The sequence below is a fragment of the Alligator mississippiensis genome, chromosome 1, assembly GCF_030867095.1.
Source record: "Alligator mississippiensis isolate rAllMis1 chromosome 1, rAllMis1, whole genome shotgun sequence".
Classification (NCBI taxonomy): Eukaryota; Metazoa; Chordata; order Crocodylia; family Alligatoridae; genus Alligator; species Alligator mississippiensis.
In genome coordinates this window covers 36,209,067-36,234,210 of record NC_081824.1, presented here as the reverse complement: position 1 = coordinate 36,234,210, position 25,144 = coordinate 36,209,067, and the positions used below count along the sequence as shown (strand labels likewise).

General features: G+C 47.8%; 1 long non-coding RNA gene across 1 annotated transcript; it reads left to right on the top strand.

Annotated features, from left to right (window-relative positions):
• Positions 1 to 16,919: 16,919 nt before the first annotated feature.
• LOC109284383 (uncharacterized) lies at positions 16,920 to 21,037 on the top strand. Its single transcript, XR_002091823.2, has 4 exons — positions 16,920 to 17,991; positions 18,096 to 18,253; positions 18,972 to 19,091; positions 20,718 to 21,037. It is a non-coding gene; the product is annotated as an uncharacterized LOC109284383 (long non-coding RNA).
• Positions 21,038 to 25,144: the final 4,107 nt, after the last annotated feature.

Sequence of the window (25,144 nt, the reverse complement as noted above, 5' to 3'; positions counted from 1 at the left end):
AATGGATGCATGTGCCACATTCGGCACGTGTGCCAGGGGTTGCCGACCCCTGGTATAGGACCAGAGTCTGTAAAATGGCACTTATGCAAACAACACAACCCCTGTTGTTGGTGCTTTCTTTCCCATTGCACGTTTGTGTGTAGCCCAAACAGCCTCCTACTTCTCTGTTAGGTGGCTGTCTAGTGACACCATCTAAAACTACTTCATTGCACAGTAGTACAATATGGCAGGTGGTGTATGAACTACAAATGTGTTGTATAAATATGCAAATGTCATGTGAACTAGTCATAACTCAAGGTATTGAAAAGATTTTGGCATAAGCAGAGAAACTTCCTCCCAGGCCACAGCCAAACTAGCAAGTGTAACGCAGGAACACCTAAGGGTGAGCCCGTCTTCAATTGGAAGGGGTAGATGAGGCAGTCGACAGTTCTGTGAGAGGGACACCATTGATTTGAGCGTGGGTCCCACTTTCCTCTATAGAGTCAACTCCATGCCAATGCTCTTAACTATTTACAGTTTATTGAATTATAATATACATAAACATAAAACGAAATATCATATACATATATTTATACAGTGACTATTAACCAATAACTAAGGCCAAACCCTAAATAACACTGTAGCAAAATCACTTCCAACCACAACAGAGAAAACAATATACCTATAAAATAAAATCAGAAATTACTTTGTTCTATGATAACACTATTTACCCATCACAACCAAATAATTGCAGCAACATCAATACAATACAACATCATAATACAACGTCTCAATTACAAAATATAAAGTGCAGACACAAACATTGTTAATAACATCTATTCCTTGATATATCCCTGACCCAGGGTGAGAGAGTCCTCCCAATTCGGTCCCTTGTGGGAGAGGGGAATGTCCAAGCAGCACCATGGGCCCCTCCCCTTAGGCCCTTGCCTGGGCGGGGGACTGCTCACACAGAGTGTATCAGGTTTCAGCCCCCTTCCAGCCTTGGCTCCAAAACCCAAGGTGCTTTCCCTCTGTCTTAGGTGTATCCCTCTGGCATAAGCTCCTCCAATGGGGCCCCCCACTGGACATTTTATGTGGAGCCAGAGCTCCCCTTCTGGGCATTGTGCTGCTAGGGAGGCGTGGGTGGTTACCACCTCCTTGAGGGCCCCTGTAGCATGTTGGTGCTCAGGGCCCCATTCCCACTGTGCCTTTTTCTTGCACAAATTATACAGAGGCCGGGCCAACATGCTAAACTCAGGGACATGAGGGTGCCAGAAGTTAAGCTCTCCCAGCTGGGCTTGCAGTTCTTTTACGTTGTTGGGGGCAGGGGTATCTATCAGGCTCTGCAGCTCTTTAGCCGGTATGGTGGGTCCACCTTGTTGCCATTGGATTCCCAGGAATTCATACTGGGGCCCCACTTCTTGGATCTTTTTGCTGGACAGTGTGAACCCAAATGCCTGCACCTTCTCCTTTAGGGACTCAAAAGCACAAATGGTTAATTCCTGATCCTGGTCTCCCACATGACATTGTTGACATACTGCCAGACATGCACTTTCGGGTGGCTTAATTGGACTTCATGGACCACCGCAGCTAGCACTTTGTGGGCCAGGGTGTCGCTGTACACCCAACCCTGGGGTAGGACTGTGTAGGTGTACTGCTGTCCCAGCTATGTGAAGGCAAACAAAGGTCAGTGATCTTTATGGATGGGGATAGCAAAGAACATGTCTTTAATGTCCATGGATCCCATCCGCTGGGGTCCATAACACCTAATATTTTCTGTTAATGCAGTCATGGATGGGACGGCGGCCGTCAGATGGTTGCTGTTGGCATTCAAAGCCCTAAAGTCAATAGTCAATTGCCAATCCCCAGTTGGTTTACATACTGGCCACACCGGGGTGTTGTATAGAGAATGAGTTCAAATGACGGTTCCGTCCTCCAGCTGCCAATTGATGATGTCCTGGATGGGTTGCATTACCTCAGGGGGTGTGTGGTATTGAGGTTGGTGTACCCCCTTCATGGCTGGCAGGGTGAGTGGGGTCGTGGAACTTCGGGCTACTGCCGTCATTACGTCCTGCTCATCTTTCTGAACTGTAGCACATCCAAACTGCCAGGTTTCCTACTTAAGAATAAACCGCTGCCCCTGCAACACGTTTAGTCCCAGTAGGTTCAGCCCTCCCTGGAGCATGACAGTGGCTGCTGTTACTACGGAGCTGTTAGGCAAGGTGAAAGTGGGCCGGACCGTATGTCCTGGTCGTCTGGTGCCTCCAACTCCTACTACCTGGTAGGGCGTTTCCCGTGTCCCTTTCCATTCTGCACAGTCCAAAACACATAGCTGGGCACTACTGTCTAGTAGCACGTTAATTGATTTTCCTTCTATTTAAACAAATCTTTATAGGCACTTGGGTTAAGGGGCCAATATTATTCTGTGTTACCAGTCCCTGATCCTCTACTGCCCCCACGATGGCCCCTTGCTCGGGGGGCTTGGCCGGCCAAGACTCCTACTGCTGGGGGTTGGGGGGGGGGGGTGCCGAGGGTTCTGTCTTTTTCCCCTTCCCGCCCTCACAGTGGTTGACCCATAATGCTTGCGGGATCATAGTAGGCAGCCTGTCAATTTGCTCTTTACTAAACCCCGCCGCCAGTAACTCCCTCCACATTTGTGCCCATGGGGTTTTAGATCTGTCATTTCCCACTTTCCCAGACTTGGGGGGGCCCTGCTGGGTCATCTTTCTCGGAGGCCAATGCCGTGGCCTAGGCAGTTTTTATTAGTTTGGGAAGCCCCGGCTTCTGCAAGATGGGCAGAAACTGTACCAACCGCCGGATCGCATTTCTTACCGAGTGAATTACTAACTCTTGTTGTAAGGCCAGCAGGGCTGAGGTGTATTCTGTCGGTGCTTGCCGGCAAAACTTCCTCCACATGGCTTCTGTCACTAGTTCTTCATCTAGAGCGTGCCTCCAGTTTCCTGCTCGAATGATTTCAGTTAAAGCTATCTGATACAGACAGCGGATAGCTTCCTTTAAGTTAGCCCATGTGGATGGGTGAGGGTTAAGCTCTTCTTCCATGTTACCGTAACCCGTGGCAGCTGCCTGTATTGCAGCAGAAAACAGAGTAATATTGTGGTCCTGCCTGACCCACTGACCCAACTGGATTTCGGGGTAGAGACCCAATTGTGCTGCCTCGGTGTCACTCACAGATACTGCTGAGGCTCCTTCACCATACATTCAAACTAACCAGTCTATTATTGGCTCCTCCAGTTTGGCCTTATGTTGTTCTTTTAATTCTCTGATTTCTGTGCGAGTAAAGGAACGTGTCTCTGTCCGGAGATTTTCCCCTTGTGGCCCTCGCGTGGGTCATCACTACTGGGAAGGTTTGGGCTAACTCTCCTCCTAAATTCTCTTGGGCCGGAGGGGCATAAGGAGGTGGGATCTCGCGGGCTTCTTCTGCAAGCCTCACATACTCATCACCTCCTGGCTTATTTTCTGCAATTTCACCATACAGACCCTCTCTTTCTGGGTCATCCCGCAGCTCAGTTTTTGCAATTCCGCCATAAAGACACTGCCGGACCTTTTCAGGGGAAGGTTCGACTGATCATGCCACTTGCACCTTCTGCTCAAGGGAGGTGATTGCCTGTGTGACTAGTACCTTTCCCTCCTGATGCTCTAGTATCTCTAGTCGGTCTTGCGCTGCTCTGGCTGCCACACAAGCCACACTACTAGAATCCTTTTCTTCCCTTAATTCACTTTTAAGCTGGGTTACTCGACCCTCTAGGAATTGGATCTTCTGATGGAGCTGAGTGGTTTCCTCTGCCCCCAGTCTTAGGCAGGTTGTCAGCAGCCAGAACAGGCATCCTTTCCTTGGTCTGCCCTTCTGCATGGCAGTGAACACAGCCCACTGACAGGGAACTGGGGCGGGATCACTCCAGGTGGGTCTCAACCTTTCTTTATCCCACCCTGGATTCTTAATACCCGTAACCTCTTCTATTAAAGCAATCAGCGGGGCCGACCCCTCTGCCTGCTCTGCACCATTCTTCCCCTCCAAACTCTCCATCCTTGATCCTGTTCATGATGCCATTTGTCACCGGCCAGCTGGGCACTGTGAGTATATCAATTCTATTGCAAGCCAACTGGGCGCTGCGAGGGTATCAGCCACTGGGCTGTTTGGTTCAGTTTCGGATCAAGGAGGCAAAGTTGGGAGTGAAGCAAAGGCAAATTTAATATAGCTTACACACCCAACTGTTAGCAGAAAGATAAATGTGATAAGCAGATAATGCAGTATTAAAGAGCTAATAGTAAATAATAATAACAGATAATAACAACAGAGAGATGGGTCTATTCTGTCACAGGCCAACTGAGCACTGTGAGGGTATCAGCCACTGGGCTGTTCAAAACAACAAATAGACAGACATGGGTTGGCAACTGATCGATAGTCCCTCGATGCCAGATGTGCGTCAAGTGATTCCAGCGAAGTCAGGCGTCCCCGATTGATGCTGTTGGAGGGATTACTGGGGAAGATCACTTGATCAGGATCTGATCCTCACTTACACCGGGAGTCCTTTAGTGCAGCACCTTTAGGTTTGAAATTGACATTACTCCGCCTAAGCCCAACCCTTTTAGGTTTCTCTGAATATGCTTTTTTGAGACGTGCTTTCCTGAAATGTGTTGGGTGTGCCAGGTGGTTGGATCCAGTTTTTATTGTCAAGGCTGAACTGTGAGCAAAAACCGTTAGGTCAGCTAATCTTGCAGCTACAGCTTCACCTTTGGGGCCCAGTCAGTTCCACGAACAGTTAGTTTTATCATTTTGGTTAATCTTATGACAGACAAGTTACATTTGCAGGTTACAAACTTACAAGCTTTATATTAGGCAAAAATTCCAAATGCCTCCAAGAAGCACATATTTATTTCTTATTAATCTCTCTGGTTCTGGCCGTCACAGGCTCGAGCCACCACTTATGGCTCCCAGAGCCCTAGCTCTGCGTGCTGAAATGCGTCCCGTGACACCCGGCCACCCGCTAGGGTTGCAGGCTCGAACTGCCCCTTGCAACTCCCAAAGCCTGGACTCCATGCACCGAACCGTGCACCACAATGGGCCTGAGCGGTCTCACACCGCTCCCAGGGCTGGGTCTCTATGCACCATTCCTGGGTGCCGTCCAGAGCCGGAGTGGTCTCTCACCGTTCCCAAGGCTGCTCCTCCAGTAGAGGCTTCAGGAGCCTTGGGCCTATTGCCCGCTGGAGAAGAGATCCCCAGCTTTTCTTGCTCCTCTCTTCTTAAATCCCTTGCCACATCTTTTATCTACACCAGAGGCCCCGCCCCAGAAGTCTGCCAGACTTGCAACATGTAGTCTTCAAGCAGGTCCAGGGGCTCCTCACATCCCCACTCTAAGCAGGGGCAGGGCAAGCCCCTCCCAGCTGTTACCTGATTGTTAGAAATGTTCCCAATCCAAAGTGTCCTTTTCCAAGCCAGGCTTGCTGGGCAAGAGCGGAGAGCCCGCCACACAAGGACTAGAAAGGAACTGGGGGAACCTTGTCTGCCTTGATTTCTATAGCTTGAGGTTGGAGGGGGGCCCTACAGAGCTGTGGTGGTTCCCCCCCCCCAGTTCTATAAATATGGTGGGTCAAGAGGAAGAATGAGTCTCATTGGCAAGGGTTGTTGGTGAGTTCCCAGAGGGGATTTTATGCCTTTCATTATGGCATGTCCAGTGTCCAGTTTTCAACAACAATACTAAAACCTTCCAAAAGAAGCCAGGCATGTTTCCCAAGGAAACCTGCTTGATTTCTTGCCAGCTTGTCTGTTTCCCTGGCAGGCAGCTTGGCAGGCTGCAAAGTCCCTGGCAGCCCCGCAAATTATGAGAGCTCCAGCTGTGGCTCTTGGAGCTTGTTATCTCCTTGCTGTGCAGAAGGGAGTTGGGAAGGCCAGGCTGAGTGTTTGCCCCAGCCTGCTGCTGTCTCAGAGAAAGGGAGGTTTAAGAGCTAAAGTGTTTGGATCCAGGAGATCTGGGTTTGGTTTCTGTTGCTGCCATTTCCATCTTTGTGATGTTGGGCAAGCCACTTTGTCTGCTGCTTTTCCAACTCTAACATGGGGATAATAGCATTCATTTATTTTAGGAACAAAAGGAATTTTAACAACAGGCCTATTGTAAGGTGAAAATGGTGTCAGTATCAATAATAACAGAACAGTCAGATGTTCAATAAACACTTCTGTACTTGGTGAGGGAAATGGGGGAAGCCAGAGGATTTAGTCATATGAGAGGACGGTGATGAAATGCTTTCCATTCCAACAGTAACTCAAGGGGATATGAAACAGCAGCTACCCTCTCTGGCTTCTTTAAAATTGGCAGGTGCTGGATAAGTTGCATCTGAAACTTTTGAAAGTGCTGGTTGACTTGCTCTCTGGACCATTAATGTTGATTTTCAATAAGTTTTGGAACACTGGGGAAATCTGAGATGACTATAGGAAAGCTACCATTGTGCCAATATCTAAAACGGGTAAATGAACTACCCAGAAAATTACAAGCCTGTCAGCCTGACATTAATCAGGGCAAAATTATGGAACAGCTGATATAAGCCTTGGTTAAAACAAAGAATTAAAAAGGTAAACAACTGACTATTCTCTGTTGTTATTGATTAATTAGTGCCAAGCAATGTGGGCTTATAAAAAATAGAACTTGTCAAATTAACTTGATGTCATCTTTGAGGTTACAAATTGGATTGCTATAGCTACTGTTGTTAACTTCTGCAAGGCATTTTCTTTGTGAATCACACACCTTATTTAAGGAACGGGTATGATACAAATTAACACCACATGAATTTAGACTAAAACTTAGGAATTTGCACTGTAATTGTAAATGGAGAGTCATCAACCAAGCTTTATTATAAACGTAGTCTCTCAGGGATTGGGTCTTGACATTGTGCTTTCATCAACGACCTGGAAGAAAACAGAAAATCATCCAAAGCAAGTATGACAATGATGTGAAGACTGGAAGAGTAGAAAATAACTGATACTTGTGGGCAGTTGATCTGCTGCCCGCAAGCAAAAGTGTTATAATATAGCTACATGTAAAGCCACACAACTAGAAACAAAGAACACAAACTCTGCTTATATAATAGTTCCCCTCCTGGGAAGCAGTGACTCTGAAAAAGACTGGATCATAGTGGCTAATCAGTTGAACATGCGTTCCTGGTGCAATGCTGTGGCCCAAAAAGCTACTGTCAACCCTGGATGTATCATCCGTAACAGGAGTAGGGAAATTGTACTCTGTCTTTGCAAGCAAGCTAAAGAAGTATAGGTTAGATGAATGATCTGTTTAGTGGATAGAAAATTGCTGGATCATTCATCTCAGAGGGTAGTAGTTAATGGCCTAATGTCTAGTTGGCAGCCGGTATCAAGTTGAGTGCTCCATGAGTCAGTTCTGGGGCCAGTTTTGCTCAATATCCATCAATGAGCTGGAAAATGACATAGAGTGTACCCTCACCAAGTTTGCAGATGACCCCAAGCTGAGGGCAATAATAGATATGGTGGAGGGTAAGGCTAGTATTCAGAGACCTCAAAAAACAGGAGGATTAAACCAAAATCAATCTCATGAGGTTCAACAAGGAGACATGCAAAGTCCTGCACTCAGGACAGAACAATCCCATGCACCAGTACAGGCTAGGGGCTGACTGGCTAAGTAGCAGCTCTGCAGAAAAGGAGCTGGGGATTGCAGTGGACAATATGCTGAATATGAGCCAGCAGTGTGCCCTTGTTGCAAAAAAGGCTCACATCATACTGGGCTGCATCCAGTTCTATCTGTCCTGTTGGGGGATGGGACCCACATGGGCAGGGCACTCGGCCAGGCAGCTGGTATGGGGTGCAGGCTGGTGGGGAGCAGTATTTGGGAGCAGGGTGGATGGGCAGCGTCTGGGAGACCCTGGGATCTTGGGGCAGTGACAGCATAGGAATGAGGCTGGGGCCGACAGTGTGGGGCTGGGGCTGGGGCCAAGCTGCAATGTGCGCAGCACATGTCCCTGCTCTTCAAACCAGGGCTTTGCCCTGACTCCGTACTGTCACTGCCCCAAGATCCTGGGGTCTCCATGCAGACAGGGCACTCTGCCAGGTGAATGTGATTGGAGTGCCCTGCCTGTGTGGTTCCTGGGCAGTCTTCATGGAGACCTCACCCAAAGATCCCAGGGTCTCTATGGAGACCAGCTGGAAACCACTTGGAGAGAGCTCCTATCCTATCCACCTAGCAGAGCACCTTACCAACTTGGCTCCCAGCCAGTCTGTTCCCTTCGTGCTACTGCCCATGGAACCCATGCCCATTGCAGGAGTGTACATGTAGATCACAGCTCTGCCCTGAGCCCTGAGGTGTAACCACCCCATGCCCCCGCCTTGTGATCACAGCCATGTCTGCCCCTCCTGCTCCTGAACATTGCTCCCAGCCCGCCTGTGGTCCCATTCCACATAAGGGGGTTTGTGAGTTGTTGCATGAGTAGGGGGTGGTGCTGGCTTGGCCTGTGAAAACTTCCCATGTGGCCCGCGGGCCCCAATAATTGGTGCCCCTGGGTTAGATATTAGGAAGAACTTTCTCACAAAGAGGATAGTAAAGTACTGCAACAGGCCACCCAGGGAGCTGGGGAAATCTCCATCCTTGGAAGTTTTTAAGACCCGGGTAGACAAAGCCTTGGGTGGGATAATCTAATTGGGGATAGTCCTGCTTTGAGCAGGGGGTTGGACTAGATGACCTCCTGAGGTCCCTTCCAATCCTAATTTTCTATGACTATAAATTTCTGTGATCAGGCCCCTGGAAGCGCTCTACAGCAGTGCTGTGACACATGTGCGTGGCTGCACATTTCAAGATGGGAGATTTCATGAAAAACTTAATCCTCATCAAATGAAGTATTAGATAAAGGTACTCTGCTTTACAGTGCCTTAGGGAATTTGTATTTCCTAGGGTTAGTTTTTTGGTGTAGTGTGGCTGGGTTGATGCAGTCCAGCCCCACCCCAGGGGTGATAAGCAGGGAAGGAGGGGCAGGGTGAAGAGAGCAGCACTGAGCTGGGCTTTGTCTGGACTGAGCTGGGAGGGGTGAAATGGAGTCTCCCTGCCTCGTGGTCCCCCCCCCAAGCTGGGGTACCAGGGAGGGAGCTGGGCCCAGCCCGCAAGGTGAGGGTGAGGGGGCTCCATTCCACACACCACCTCCTCCCACCCCTGCCTGCCGCCCAGGGGGGATGATGCAGGCAGGCTCTCCCCCACCCCAACCCTTCTATTGAAACTGCTGCTCATTTCACTAGGAGTTGAAAGGCTGACTTCCATCTGTCTCACCTCCCCAAAAATAGAGATGACCAATATATGATTCTAAGATTAAATATGATCTGGGTCAGCATTGGTCTGGTTCATTCTGGCTCTTACATTTGCAGGCACAGGGCAGACTGTGCTTTCAAAATATGACCAAAAGTGATTTGTTTTTTATTCCCTCCATTTCTTATAAAAAGAGTAGACTCCCTAGATGCCTTTTTGAAAACCTTCATAAAGATTCTCCATCTTGGGCAAGTCTAAATTATTTGATTAATAAATTAGGGCATCAATGGATGTTTCTAGAATCAGCAGTGACTTCCCTATATACTGGAAAACCCTCATATTGGGGGACTACCACTGCTGCTGCCACTGCCAATACCCACATGCACACACAATGGACTAGTGTCCAGGGGGATGACATCCTGAGTTCTGATTCTTGCACTCATGACCATTTATGTATTTTGCATTTAAGAGGCTTAAAATATATAAGATCTCCTAGGACCAGAGACTAGAACTTGTAACTAGAACTCATGAGCCCAGTTATATGCATACATTAGGGGCAGATCCAGGAGGGGTGGACAGGTGCAGTTGCACCCCACTTTGATTCCTGCTCCATCCAAACTTGTAAAACAAACTGCCTGGCAGTGGCAGCAGCAGCAGCAGCATTTCTATTCTGGCAGTAGTGAAGGAGACCATTGACTTCATGGATCACTAAAATTTACTGATTCCTTCTAAACTCTTCATTCCACAGCTGTTAATGACCCTCTCACCTTTTTAATGGTCCAGATATTCTACTACTCAAGCTAGCCATTCCTCTGCAATTCTGCTGCCTGTTAGCTCTTCCTGGTAATGACTGGAATGGTAATGACTGGAAATAACTCCTATTTCACAGCCTTGCAGACTTGTCACTTTTGATTTTGCATAAATCTGAAACTGAGCCCCCAGGCTGCTAGCATATTAGTAAAAAATGTCTTTAATTGCAAGCTGTCGGGCACAACGAACCTTCTTCGGGCATAGGAGAAAAGACTGTAACAGTGTTGTAAAACTTTTACAATCTTTTCTCCTATGCCTGAAGAAGGGTGTTTGTGTCCAAAAGCTTGCAATGAAAGAATTTTTTCGCAAAACTCTAGTTGGTCTAATAAAAAATATCACCTCTGCCACAAGCCTTGATTCCCTTTGCCTCTAGACCAATATGGCTACAGCCTGGATACCTGACAACATATTAGTAAGGCATCTAGTTTCTTATTACTGAAGAAAAATGTGTGTTGTGTTATACATGATGATGTACTACACTCTCTGAACCCTGCCTTTTCAAATCCTAGATCTGCCCATGGCATACATGCATGCACAGACATACCCACCATCTTTCTCCACGTAATACTTTTTGACAAGTGGCCTTGCAGGCTGTGATCCTGTAGGGCAGCCCTGGCTAACCCGGCAGCTGCTGTGTGCGTAGCAGGAGAGCCTCGGTGAAGGGAGGAGCCCCTATGGAGGCAGAGAGGAGAGAGCTGCTGTGGAGGTGTCAAGTGTCACCCCCCAAAAGCCAGATTAGCCCTTTCCCAGCCCTGAAGGGCTTTGGATCCTTGCTTGCTATATGAAAAGCACAGCAATTGCCTTATAAAACTGCAGGCCCAGGGAAGAGTTAACCTGGCTCTTGGGGGTAAGAACTCTCTTTGGAGCAATGCCTTGTCTCTGCTCCACTCAGCACAGTCCCTCAGAGTGGAAAACTATCAGGTATGCCAAGGGATCAGAGCAGCACTGGGGATGGGAGGGGAACTACGTCTGGGTTTTCCCTTTTTGGGTCCTCCCCAGACTGGGCACCAAGAGTTACATGGTGCAGGCTTGGTACACAGACGACTCAACTGAGGACCTGTGAAGCCACACCAGTGCAATCCCCTGCAGCTCGTTGACCTGCCACAGCTGTCGCCTCGGCATCTTGTCCTGGAAAGTAGCTCCGGGGCCTGCGGTGCAAGGTGGGGTGAGGGGGGAACCTGGGTCCCGCGGGGGCTGCCCAGCTACAAGGTGCAGGGTCCCGGGCCCCGCCGCCCCTTCACAGCCTCCCGTGTCCCGCAGCCCGGGGGATGTGGAGGCAGTTGCTGCCTGGCCGCTCTGCGGTCCCACAGGAGCTCAGCCCCTCAGAGCTGCCACTTCCATCCTTCTGCCCAGCCGGACCTCCTGGGCACCCTGCTCCTGGCGAGGGGGACCAGGTTTCCAGTTCCAAGAAAGAGCAGACCCCCTCGCCCCTTTTTTTTCTTTCCCCTTTTCCAAGTGTCTTCTTGAATGTGTAGTTAGTCTGGATTTTATATTGGCAAACTGCAAATTTTAAGCCATACCTCTGGGGAAGTGAAAGGCATGTTATAGCCCTACTGTGTAGAAGTGATTTGGGGTCAGGGATGATGGGTGAGGTCAGTGGACACAAAGAAAAATATGATGTGAAGTTGACATGGTTGTTTTGTGCCTGAAAGCACAACGGACAGGCATTGGGATAGCTTTTGCTAAGGGATTCCTAAAATGAAGCACTGCAGATATTTATGGTGCTGTATAACTATTGGGCTGCATTTATGGAGCAAGTGTCATTTTGTAGGTGGTGCAGACAGAAGGACTACATGATTGAGTATTTCTGGCACCGAAGCTTCAAGTCAGACGTTCTTTGACTGTAAAATATATCCCTTATGGATATATAAGGTAGAAATCAAGTATTCCTATCTCCCAATATCATGCTGGGTTCAGTGGAGCATAGGAAATGCTGATACAACAGTATGAGGGAATCTTTTGGGACTGCAGCATGTACCCTGCTGAGGCATGTAGAGGTCTTTATAGCTTGTTATGTTGTGTGTAAGGTGTAGGTATGTCTCTGGCAATTCACTGAGCATATTGTAGGAAGGAACAAGAGCAGCAGCAGCATTTCAGAGGAGAACAGAGGTGACAGCAAAACCTCAGACAACCTTTTGGTTTGCTCTTAAAATTTTTCCCACCTCCAAGAAGGGGGAACTGTCATGAATACTGAGCAAAGTTAATATATAGCCAGAACAGTCTAGTGAAGTTTAAAAATAATCATTGAAGATCCCCAGTTATTGCCAGTTATTTATTTATTGCTTTCATGCTGCTGCTTCCCTTACCGAGACTCACTTGCTGTTTTGGACACACGCCCTGCAAGGGGTAGCGGCTGCCTGACGGGAAAGCAGTAGTGGAGCAGTTGGACGGACGGTATGGACCATTACTCCTAAGGAGGGGTCTGGGAGGGCACTCAGCCCCACCTCCAGGTTTCTGGGCTGACAGCGGGGTGCAGAGCTGAAGCCCAGCCAGAGTAATGGGAAGAAGTTGTGGTGTCAGCAACCAAAAGCTGCCCATTGAAGGACAGATGTCTGTGCAACATCCTTGACAAGAAGACCAGTTCTAACTGGTGAAATAAGGGGAAGCTTGTTATGTGCCGACCGAGCAGCACATGCCTGAAGAAGAAGCATCCAGAAATCTTGCCCAGCAACATAAACTATAAAAGGGGGCAAGAAGGGAGAATGGTGGGGAGAAGAGCCTGCCTCACCACTGGAGCCCGTGCCTGTGCATGCCAGGTCGGATACCCCGCTCCATCAGTGGATAGGGACTGGCCACCCCTACCTGCAATGCCCTTGGGATTGATTATGTAAGTGTGTTATCTGCGAGAATGTATGTATGTAAACATGCATGTGTGTGTGTATGTATGTAAACATGCATGTGTGTGTGTAGGATAATGCAATTTCTAATAAGTTAATGGTCTCTAATAAGTGTATAACTCCCCAGTACCCTAAGCAATAAGCTACCCCACTGAAAAGAAACTAACTTTTGCCATTAATCTAAGTTTTGGGTAACACCTGGTCCAGGTGATGGGGGTGGACCTGTAGTAAGACAGGCAGGCACAGCAGCACCAGCAGCACCCCTGCACTGCTTTTGTGCTGCCCCCATGTTGCATGCATTCATGCTTCCCCCCAGCACTGCATGGCACCATGAAGACTACCACTCTGCTTATCCTGGCTGGCACCCACCAGCTGCAGGAAGCCACCTCTGCCACCCTGCATGCCACCCTGCAGCCCCCATCAGGTATTGACAGCCTGGGGGAGGGAACCACCCTTGACCCCTGGATGTAGGGACTATGGTGCCATCCTTTGCCTGCCCCAAGCCTCCCCAGCCATCCTGGACCCTCCCCAGCCCTGCTCCTAGCCTCTTTAGTGACCCATCGGGAAGGCACTTGCTCCCCCAGATTTCTGCACTGAGAGTATGTCACAGGGTTGCAGACTGGCCAGAGGCAGCATCCGGGAGCAGATGCTGGGACTTGGGATGCTTCTTAGCTGGGGTAGTGCCCAGGGCCTGGAGCCAGGGCTAGGCTCAGGGCCGAAGCAGGTGGCTGCAGTTCCCTTAGGCATGGGGTGTCTGTGCAGCTGCCATGAGGGGACTCCAGACCCAGAGAGGAGATGCAGGGTGATGAGGACCCCCCCCCCCCCCCGTACAGCTTCCATCTCTGAGGGGTGGACACATGTACCCCGTGTCCCCCTGACATGTCATCTATGTTGGGGGTTGGAGGGCCAGGGGTTGGGGACCATCCCTGCACCATCAGGGGCAGGGGCTGAACTCTGGCAAGTCTGAACCAGCCCTGAGCCATTGGGTGATAGTCTCATGGCACAGGGGTGGTCTGGGAATGCCAGAGCTTGGTGCACAGCCTCGATGGTGCAGAGCTGGTCTGGGCCATCAGGGGCCAGGCTCTGGCATGTCTGATTCACCATTGGGGCAGGGGGCAAGCTCCAGAAAGCCTCACACTCCCACTTCTCTACAAACCCACACCCTACCCCACACACTGGGATGCTGGGAGCAGATAGGGGCCCCCTCCAGCAGGGCCAGGGGGCAAAGGACCATGGTTCAGGAGTGAGGGACACACCTGGCTAGCTGCCTCCTCCTCTGCCCCCACCCAAATTGCAGTGGGGCCCTGCCCTGGGATATCGTGACACCGCCCCACCTCCTGCCTCGCTGTCCTGGGTGTTTGCCATCACTACTCACCTCTAAAGCCAGCCCTGTCTGCAGGTTAGTGGGAGGAAGAGGTGAGGGTCACACTGGCAGGGCTTGACGGGGGAGAGGGGCTGCAAAATTAAATGGCAAAATATATAGGTATTTAGAATTTATTTTATTATAATAATTGAGGCACTGATAGGCTTCTAAATTGTGTTAAAATTGCAGATATGATGGGCTATCTGGTAATGATTTGGCCCAGGGGTTTTGAAAGGGTAAAAGATGATTGGAGGGTTTGGGATTCCTTTTCTTCACCAGTCAGGCCCCAGAGACTCACCCTCCATGTCCCCAGATTGACCCCTTGGGTCACCCAGAGGTGAATAAAAGGGGCAGCGCAGCTGACTCAGGGGAGACCAGCGAGGGAACACAAGGAAGGAGTTGCAAAGAGCTGGCAAGAGCTGGGCCAGTGGGACAGGAGCAGTTGCCCCAGAAAAGCCTGAAGGAGTGGGACCTGCAGGCAGCAGTTGGACCCTCAGCAGCACGGCATGCGGCTGGCAGGAGGGGCTCCCCACTGGGCTCCAGGATCCCCTACAAGAGGCTGCCAGCAGGAGAGGTTCCCCAGCTCCAGCAAGAAGCTGAGCAGTGACCTGAGAGGTTCCCAGCTCTGATTCCTGCTCCTCCACCAAGAGGCCAGGAAGCTCAACAAGAGTCAGGGGCTCCTGGAAGGTCAAAACCCCTTGCAACTTAGAGCAGTGCCAGCACTGGTGGCTGTGTGTGATAGGGTTTGTGCCTACCATGTAGGAGATCTGAGTTTTAGTCCCAGCAGGGTTGAATCAGGGTGAGTGAAATAACAGGGAGAAATTCTTGTTGCAGTGGAAGGGGGAGTTAGTGTGTTTTCCCTCTTTCCCCCCTCCAGGTATCTAGGCCCGATATTTCTTGATATTTGATGTTTTGTATTTTGTGCCTCTTATTTTTCACCAACCAGTATTATTTGTTGTGCTGTTTGTGTTTTATATTTTGTTAAACCTGTCTTTTGTCAACTGGAAGAATATGTCTACGAATGTAAATGCCTAACCTTTATTGAATCCTGCCCCCTCAGGGTGTTGTCATGTCCCCTATACCTCCTGGTTTATACATGTTAGGTTCCCACTGCTGTTTTTCTCATTAAAAGATATATGGTTAAGTCCCCATTGGTGGTCTGGCTCTGCTGTATAGGGGAAGGAGGGTCCCTACACCTCCCACAGCGCTTGTGCACCTGCTCTGATCCCTTCAATTGGAGAGAGGGTACATTTTGAAGTACGGCCCAGGTTACACAAGTATATCAATATAACGTTGTGTTCAGTGTCTAGGGGTGTTTCGTGTAGTGGTGTTTCATTTTAATCACAGAAAAACATGGATTTGGGGCTTTTTAATCAGATAATTTTGGATTTTAATCAGAGAATTTTGGATTTTTTAACAGAAAACCAGGATCCCTGCTCATAAAGGACTTCCAGTTGTTTTCTTTGTGAGGGAGGACAAGACATGATTAGCTCTGATACAAGGGATCTGGCTCTCAAATGAGAAACAAGTCTTTGTGACTGCTGACAGATGTGCAGCCCCACTGTAACTCATAGTGCTTCAGAGGAAGCGTCATGTGTTACAGCAATCCTCTCAACCCAAAAGATATTCTCTGTTGGGCCTGGCAAAGTGGGAGATTGAGCTCCACTTTGGAGTCGGCTGCAAGTCTGGAACCTCTGTACCCTAGCCTTGCACCCACCCATCCAGCTCTGGCACTGTCTTCAGGATGGCAAGGATGGAAGGGGATGGGAGGAGCTCAGTCTGCTGTTTGCCCAGCTTGCACTGGAAGTGTGGGGAGGGTGAATTGGAGGCCCCCAACTCTGAAACTCATGCTAAGCTAGGGTTTACTCACAAAAGTTAAAATACAAAATACTGATGCTAACTGCATAGTACAAAAAGTTGCAAGTTCATGGCAAGGCTATTTCAGAAGAAATAATGAGGTATCACTTCCAGCTTATCTTACTATATTCATGATTTCAAGCAGGCTCCTAGTTGTCTGGTATGTAACCGTGTGAATTGTCTGTCCTTGATTAATTAGTATGGTAAATATTTCTTTTGCAATTAACTCATGTTTATGTTCAGGAAGAGACATTCTCCATATGTGATAAGTGTTTCTTCCTGATTTACTTTCGTTTTGCTGTTTTCTTTTGATTTACCTTGTTTTGCCTAGTGGTTCCCTCGATCTTCTTCCAAGGACACTTGTGTTTTTCCTGATTGTTAATCAGTTTCTCTATACATTACAAACTTAGTAGAAATGGATAACCCAGGGGCGGGCAAAATACAACCTTCAGGCTAGATCCAATCCGCCAGGCCATTCTAGTTGGCCTGTGGGGCCCCTAAAAAAATTAGAAAATTAATATTTATCTGCCCCTGCCTGCCAGGGGCAGTAGGACCCAGGGGAAGCTGGCATGACTTAGGAGTCCAGAAGCAAGGCCTGCTCAGCCCCGCTCCACCCCCTGCCCCTGCACCCTCCCACTCCCAACCCCCACCTGGAAGTCCTGTGCTTAGCAGAGCCTTCTGGCCTGGGCCCCTAGGGCTGTTCCTGCTTCCCTGTGCTTGAGAGGGAAATCCAGATAAGAATGGGGGGGGGGGGGGCGGAGGAGGCAGGGGAGGGCTCTGGATGATTTCCTTAGTCCTCAGGGCCAGGCCACGCCGGCTCCTGCTGAGTCCCACAGTCCAGCCATGCAGCTGGGAGCCACATTGTACTGGAGCAGCTGGTGGCTGGCAGGAAAGTAGGCAAATGGCAGCTACGGGGTGGGGGGGCAAGAGGCAGTGAGTGGGTGCAAGCAATGGGCCTGGGCCAGTGGCCCAGGACCAGTGCTGGTGGTGGCAGGAGCGTGGGGCCTGGCACTAGCTGGATGGGGGCAGGGGTCCTGCACTCCTGCCACCACACTTTGGGCCCTGTTGGTGCTGGCCCCAGGATACCAGCACAGGCCCCATGCTCCCACCCAGCTGTCCCTGAGCTCCTGTATGCCTGCTTGCTGCCACTACTCTCTGCCTGTAGCTGCCATTTCCCTGCTTTCCTGCCAGCTGCTCCAGCTACAGGGGCCATGAGTGGGAGGTGTGTGTGTGTGTGTGTGTGTGTGTGTGTTTGTAGGGCGAGCCCCACATGTACACTCCACAATACACATGCACCCACACACCCCCTCGCACTGCTATACATACAGACCCCCATACTCACACCCCCTCACATACCCCAGCTGCCCTCCCCCCCACACACAGCCCCCCACAAACCCCATACCCACCCACACCCCACATATCTACAGACACCCACAACCCATATACCCACAGTCCCCCCACAAACCTACACCCCCATGCCCTCATATACAAAAGTAAGATTTCATTTTAATCTATTATACTATCACTTCTATGCACACTACACAAACACGTGTAAATCAGATCAAAAATATTTTTTGAAATCAAATTAATGAATGTTGTAGTACATACTTGACTTTTAGAATATAATTTGGTACTTTTCTGGTTCCGAGATGGCAAAACCCCTTGCTGAAAGGCGTACTTCTGGGGCAAGGGAAGGGACTTCTGGGGGCAAAGGTCAGGAATTAGGGGGCAGGACTTCCAGTCACAAAATGGTAACCAGGGAGCAGGGTGCCTGTCAAGGGGCGGGGCTACCCATGACAGCTTGCTACAACTCAGTAAGTGGCCTCCACCCAAAATAATTGCCTGCCCCTGGGATAACCTCTTATCACTCAGGAAGGTAATTCATTCAAATTGGAACTTTCTGATAACCAATAATGAGCAGTTTGATTAACAGGATTTTCCTGTCAAATACTGCTTGGGACTCTCTCTTGATTTATACAGCTAAAAACATGCTTTGAAGATGCTGGACTAAGGGTATAAGAAAGAAGTGAAATGGCTAGCAGGGCGCACTTCAAGATCTCTCTGGCAAGAACTGCTGCTGCACCCCAGCCATCTCGAGAAACTAGAAGAAACAGACTATCTCCCTTGTTGCCTTTTTGGTGAGAAAGCATCACCTTATAGCTAATTACTGGACTTTGCTTTGGTTTGGGCTCATTACTTGTAGTAAACAAAACCTTTCTGTCACACACCAGATGAGGTGTTGTGTCAATCCCTTAGGCTAGTCCAGAATCCTAGGTTTTTATTTGCTAACAGGGGGCTCCAATATACCTGTCCCCATCCTCCAGCCCAGTCTGGGGAAACTGCAGACCACACTCTTTCCACCCCCTTTCACTCCTCCCATCCTGAAGACAGTGTGGGGGACACAACTGGGCTGCTTCGGCCCAGCCTTGCTCCCAGGGTGCGCTGAAAGAAGTTAATGAAGATGCTCCACTTCTCATGTAATGAGTCAGGCACTTTTTAAAGCATTTTGCAGCTGTGCACTTCTGTCAGGGGATGGCTGTAGAGCATTTCATGTGGCTAATCACATGACAAAATGTCACTTCTCTCAGCGGCCTGTAGGAGCAGCTCAGAAGACATGTTGAGTTCACTTCCCCAGACAGTCCTTCTGGCACACCAGGCCTGATTTTGAAAAACAAGCTTTTTTATAAAAAAAAATTTCCTATAGACTACATGATAACCTACAGATAACCCTGCCGTACTTGTTAGTAGCTGCTATATAACTGGAAATGTTGTCCCCACACACAAATTAGGGTACTCTTTGACACTCTCCTATGGAAGTTTACATTATAATTTTTTTCTTTTCCTTCTGCCCCTCAGTTGGATGCTGACAACTATGAGACTGTATCTGAATCCTTGCCAGCTCTGGATCAAAGGAACTATTCTTGGATGGATATAATAACTATAGATAAAGATCAACTCCCAAACTATGAAGACAAGGTAAATCTGCCCTAGGTTGGATTGTGGAAGGCATAAGTTCTCAAGTCTGCAATTAAAGCATACACAGTTTTTTGAAGTGTGCACACAGATCCCAAACTTCAAAGATTGAGTGTTCTCCCTATTTTTTTTAATTATGTTCTGTGTTTCATAGAATGACAGGTTTGATTCCATGTTTAAAACTAGCAAGGATTTTTGGAGGTGGGCAAGAGGGTTGCAGTTATTTTCCCTTTAGTAGCTTATACCTGATGCCTTTTAGAGTAGTTCTCGTATTAACAGCAGTTCTCATTTGACACGTTGAGACTAAGGTGTGTACAAAGCCCTACAAATACTAGGAAACACTGTGAGAATATCATCTAAATGAAGGTCAGATCATTGCCAGCTGGGAACTTTGGCAAACATCTGCCCAGTGGATTTCGTAACAGTCCACCTTAGTCTTGGTTATTGCTGTGCGATACATGGTGGTAATTTAAATGAAAGTAGCAAACCACCTGGTAGTATCATAAGTAATTTCTTGGTGTTCCCAGAAAAAAGGAGGCTACTCTTCCTTCACTTTGCCTGGTTGTCAAGGTGATTGATTTTAAGTGACAAGAATATTTTAATATAATCACCATCAGAGGGAACTGGAACTTCTGCCAAATTCATTTTGAAGGGGATTTGTGACCTCCCATACATTTGAAGTAATGTATGAGCATGCTTATTTTGCAGTTTGAAAGTTGAACCACCCATAGAGCTAAGTATACTGTAGGGATTATCTGCATACAAAATGTATTTAGTTTTTAATTAGTTTTCTTTCCTTGAGTTAGGTTTTTTTAAGGCTGAAATGTGCTAAACATTTGAGGGGGTTTGAGGGATTTTTGCAGTTACCCAAATGAAAAATACTTTAATTTGGGAACTAACGTCCTGACTGCTTCAAAAAAGATCAATATGAATAATATCAAGTTCTCAGTGAAGTATTTCAGAATGAAAGTCCTTCCTCATCAGCTGCGTACATTGACGTGCCATTCCAGCTTGGATAGAAAAGTGTTTTCTTCAATATCCTTCTTGAAGCCTTGAGGAACTCACTCATTTATCACTTTCTCTCTGACCTGCTCCATTCATTGCAAAGTTTTTTTAACCTCCTGACAATTTGGATTGGATAGCAGCCCCTTCAAAGCCCAGCGTTATAGCTCATAAATTGCCTAGAGATATCCGTGTAGTGACAGAAAATATCCTTGGTTATGTCTTTTGTTGGCAATATGAAGCACTGCATCAGGCAACCCATTTGGAAATAATTACTTCTATTACTTTTAAGACCAACCAGAAGATTAGATACTGTAGGTGTCAGAGCTACTTTTTCCTGTATAACATGCAGGAAGACTTGCTATATCTTTTTTGTGTGTGTCCAAGATAAATATCCAGCTCCTGATGGATGTTTTCCTGGTAAACCTGGTTTGGACTTTCTGCTCAGTTAACATGGTTTAGTGCATTAGTTAGTGTACCAATAATATTTTTAAAAAGTGTTTTATATCTTTCTAGACTCCTTTGAAAAATTTCACAGGCACTGGTAGAATTGTCATACTTAAACTTATTCATCTTTGCAGCAAATTTAAAAAAATAAACTTCTTTCTTCGAATCTTTCTTTCTAAGCTAGATAAAAATATTTTATGAAGAACATTTACACCTGGATGAGGAAATTCTCTACATCTTTGAAGAAAGTGGTTACTTTGATGTTTGAGACAAAGATGACGAGTGGATCCAGATTTTCATGCAAAAGGGAGACATAATTATTTTTCCTGCTGGCATATATCACTGATTTACACTGGATGAAAATGTTTATATATGACCTCATATCTCACATTCCCATAAAACTGTTTTAACAAAGAAGTGTACAAATTTATATTCTAGATTAATGATTAAATACATTAGGATTTACGGTTCATTTTCAAACTATATTACACCAGAAATGTGAGGAATGCCGATTTACCAAATCTGAGACTTGGATTTCTGTCAATAATCCAGATCCAGCTCATCAGCGGTGGCTGTGATTCATTTGTCATCCGCTATCTGTTCTATGTCTTGCATGAAATCACTGTATGGTCCAAATCCAGTCTGCACTGCTGTCTATCGTACACAGTGCCACCATTGCTAAGTGAGTCACGGAGACTGATCCATCCATGCTAAAGGCTGAGCAGTATAGGGAATCTTAAACTGCATTTCTGTAGATAGTAAGAACATTCCCGTGTCTACTGAAGGTGTAATTTAGGAGCCCCAAACAAACTCTAAGAGGGGGAGCATTGTCCGATGACTAAAACCAACCCTGACATTGACATAATCTGGGTTACTTCCTAGTTCTGCAACAACCCGCTCATTGATCTTTGACCTGACGGCAGGTTTGGGGAATAATTGGAGTTATGACCCAGGCTTCCATGGAATTTGCATCTTCTTGTGATTTAGGACTCTGTGTGTGTGTCTGAAAAACTGTCTCCACCCTGCAAAGGTGCGGAAAAGTCTAAGAGTGAGAATATCCTTGAATCAGTAGTTGGGCTAGGAGTAGTGATGCTCTGCATATAAAAAGAAAAAACCTCCTTTGATTCAAGCTTCTGCTTTGCATATCCACACAGGTTGAACTAGATCAGCTACTGATTTGGGCTATGTCCTAGTGTAGACAAAGCTCGAGGTCGTGTGGGTCAGAACCACAAAAGAGCATAAGTGCTGATGTCCCGCTTAACTCCCACTTCAGGGATTTAAGTATAAATTTGTCATCCTCCAAACCCAGGTCAGCTGCCACAAATTCCACAGGTGTCACAATTTTATCAGTTAGGATCCTTAGAGCATGTCTGCACAAGATGCTGACTGAACAGTAGCCAAAAAATACTGTACAGTGGCATGTCACAACATGGACCGTGCTAATACACTGCTATGCAGTATTATTAGGCTACTTCACAGTAGCACCACCTAAAATACACACTCAGCAGTGCTACTACACAGTAACTCCAGTTACTGTGTATTTATTTAGTACTTGCTAATGCAAATATAGTTGTATACTAAGTGTTGGTGCCTATGGGATCAAACTGGATCTGACCAATGGTACATTACAGACTTGAGTTCATTCTCAAGAATCCTGGGAGGCAGACTTCCTTTCTTGGCTAGTCAGGAGATTGGTGATCAGGACACTCTTCCAGGAGCAGGAAGATGTGAGTTTTAATCCACTTAGGTTGAGGAGGGCCCAAATCCCAGGTGTCTCATTTACTGGGCACATGTTCTAACATGAGGATTTGCGCAAAAGGTGGGCAGTGACTGGGGGTGTTTTTGAGCACAACTTATTGTGGTGGATCAGTGTTGGGCATGTTCTGAGCATACTTATGAGATCCTCTGATGACTTTGGTGTCTCTCCAGAATTAATCTGGACTAAAATGGCATTTGCTTGGGAGGTAGACACCTAGACGATCAGACTAGATCACTTGGCATTCTCAGAAGAAAAAGGTCAGAGGGGGAGGCGACACTTGTACACATGACAGGGGTTTATTCCTTAGGGTTTTATTTTATGAGCCCTAAATTGAAATGGTGTGTTTTGTTTTAGTTTGTCACTGTATACAAGTGACAGTCCTTAAATATCATAAATCTCAGTGCGCTATTCACAGGAAATTACTGCATGGGGCACCACATAACAATCCAGCCCACTGATCTCTGAGGTACTGAATTACAGCAGGGGGTGCTGCCAAACTGCTAATCCCTGCTACAGGATGGTTGGTGATGTCTAGCTCACAGGTTGCTAACATATACAGCTGACTGAAACGTGTGGGATTTTCATTAATTTAATTGAATTTAGTGTCATTTCAGTAATTACATTACTATTTACATGCATTTCTAAACCGCTGCCACGCAGTGGAAGGATCAGGCCCCCCTGCAGACCAGGGGCTGGCTCCCCAGGGTGCACCTGATTGCCAGGGTCCCTGTTGGCTGCTAAGCCTCACCTTGGATTAATGCACAGAATGAATAACTGCTTGGCCGCCTTACATGGGCACCTGGGAGCAGTTTCATTTGTCGTTCAAAGCAAACAGTGGGTGCCCGGTCCCAGGACTACAGGTCATAGCCTGCAGGCATCATAATTTTTTTTTTCATTTTGAGCCAACCTGAAGCTAACCTGCAGTTTTAACGGGGTGGGCATGAACTGACAGCACAGTCAGACCCAGGGGCCTCCTGGCAACAGACAGCCCCAGAAAGCCACCACTGCCTGCATGGACCCCTGCACCCACTCCAGATGGCCATGGCCAGAGTGCCCACCTGGGCTGTGCTGCCCCTGGCAGCATTAATAATCACTTGGCTGCCTTACATGGGCACCCAGGAGCAATTTCATTTGCTGTTCAAAGCAAATGGCTGCCACCCGGTCCCAGGACTGCAGGTTGTAGCCAGCAGGCATGTGACAGAATGGCGGGGGGTGAAAAGAAAAGAACCCTGTGCACATCCTCCCCATCACCTGGAAGGGGTCTGGGATCCTCTGTGACAGTGTGGGGCTCTGGCAACAAGGCTAACTGTATCAGAGCTATGTCTTACTTCTGCCTGCACTGCAGAGAATGGCCCAACTGGGAACCAGGGGTGGGGATGCTTGCTGGTGCAAGCCACACCCTTGTGTGGGAGCAGAGCCAGCCAGGCACATCTCCTCTGATGATGAGCAGCAAGCCGACTGCTGCAGGCACAGCTGTTAACCCCTGAGGGAGTATAAGCTACAGCTCTGCGCCAGAGCCAGAACTGGATTGGCATCAGGGATCAGATGGACTCTTTAAGATGTCACAGCAGTTGAACCACAGGGAAACACAGACAACAGCATATGTGGAGCGATGGATGGGTGAGGAGCAGCAGAGCAACTCACCTTTCATCATACTAATTTATAATGTACTGCTGTGTATCCCCAGGGCAAAACCCAGAGCCTTCGACAAGAGTTGGAGTGTGTGAGACTTTATGCAAGGTAAAGTGACTGTGACCATTTGCTAAGGACTGAGGGTCTGTGAAGCAATATCCACAAGGAGGTTGAAGCAGGAGCGTATGGGTCAGAGGAGCTCCCAGTTTGGCCCCTAAGGCCCAATATCTGATGCAGTCAGCAGTATCAGAGATGAGCAGCTCACATGGGTTCCCACTCTTAAGAAGATGGGATAATCCCTAAAGGAAACATCACCTCCCCAATCTGTATTACACCAAAGTAATGGCAGGTGAGATTGTAAGTACCAGGATACCCTAGCCTTCTGAGGGGCAAGAGCAGATGGATATTGTGTTGTGCAGACTCAGCTACATATAACCAAGATGTCTTCCTCTTTAAAAAGAAGGAAATTGAAGATGGCTCGGTCACAATTTTGGTGCATTGGCCAGAAATCCAGTGAAAACAAAGAAAACGGGGATTTTCCTTTCCTTTTCTTTCCCTTGGGACGAGCCTTAGGGCCAGGGAAGCACCAAGACATAATGGATACAGATGGTCAGGGGTTGGCCCCAGGGGCAGCAGGGTCACAAGTACAGGAATTGCTTATCCAGCCTCTGCAGGGACAACAGAGCTAAATGGACAAGTTTTTGAGAGCCAGAGCTGAAGAACAAGCGGCCCAGAGTGTGTTGTTCGCCATCAACAGACATTAAATGAGAAATCAGAATTACAACAGGGCGCGCAAGGAGGCCTGGTTGAAAGTTTCAGGATGCCTAAAATGGACCAGGATGACAACCTGGAGACCTATTTAGAGGCTTTTGAGAGACTGACCTTAGCAGCTGAATGGGCCCCTGAACATTGGGCATATCAGTTGGCACCTCTATTAACAGGAAGAGCCCAGGCAGTCTATGCCCTGTGAAGAGGCCAGAGATTATTAAAAAAAAAATTAAAAGATTATTATAAAGACTGGAGGTGTCAACAGAGATGTATCATATCTAGTCCAGGGCCTGGAAAAACCTGGAAGAGAGGTGCTACTGCAGTCCTTAAGAGACTTGACCCAGTGGTGGCTTAAACCGGAGACTAAAACCCTGGCCAAAGTAATTGATACCATAGTTTTTGAACAATTTATAGGGGACCTAACAGAAGGGACACAACAGTGGGTATG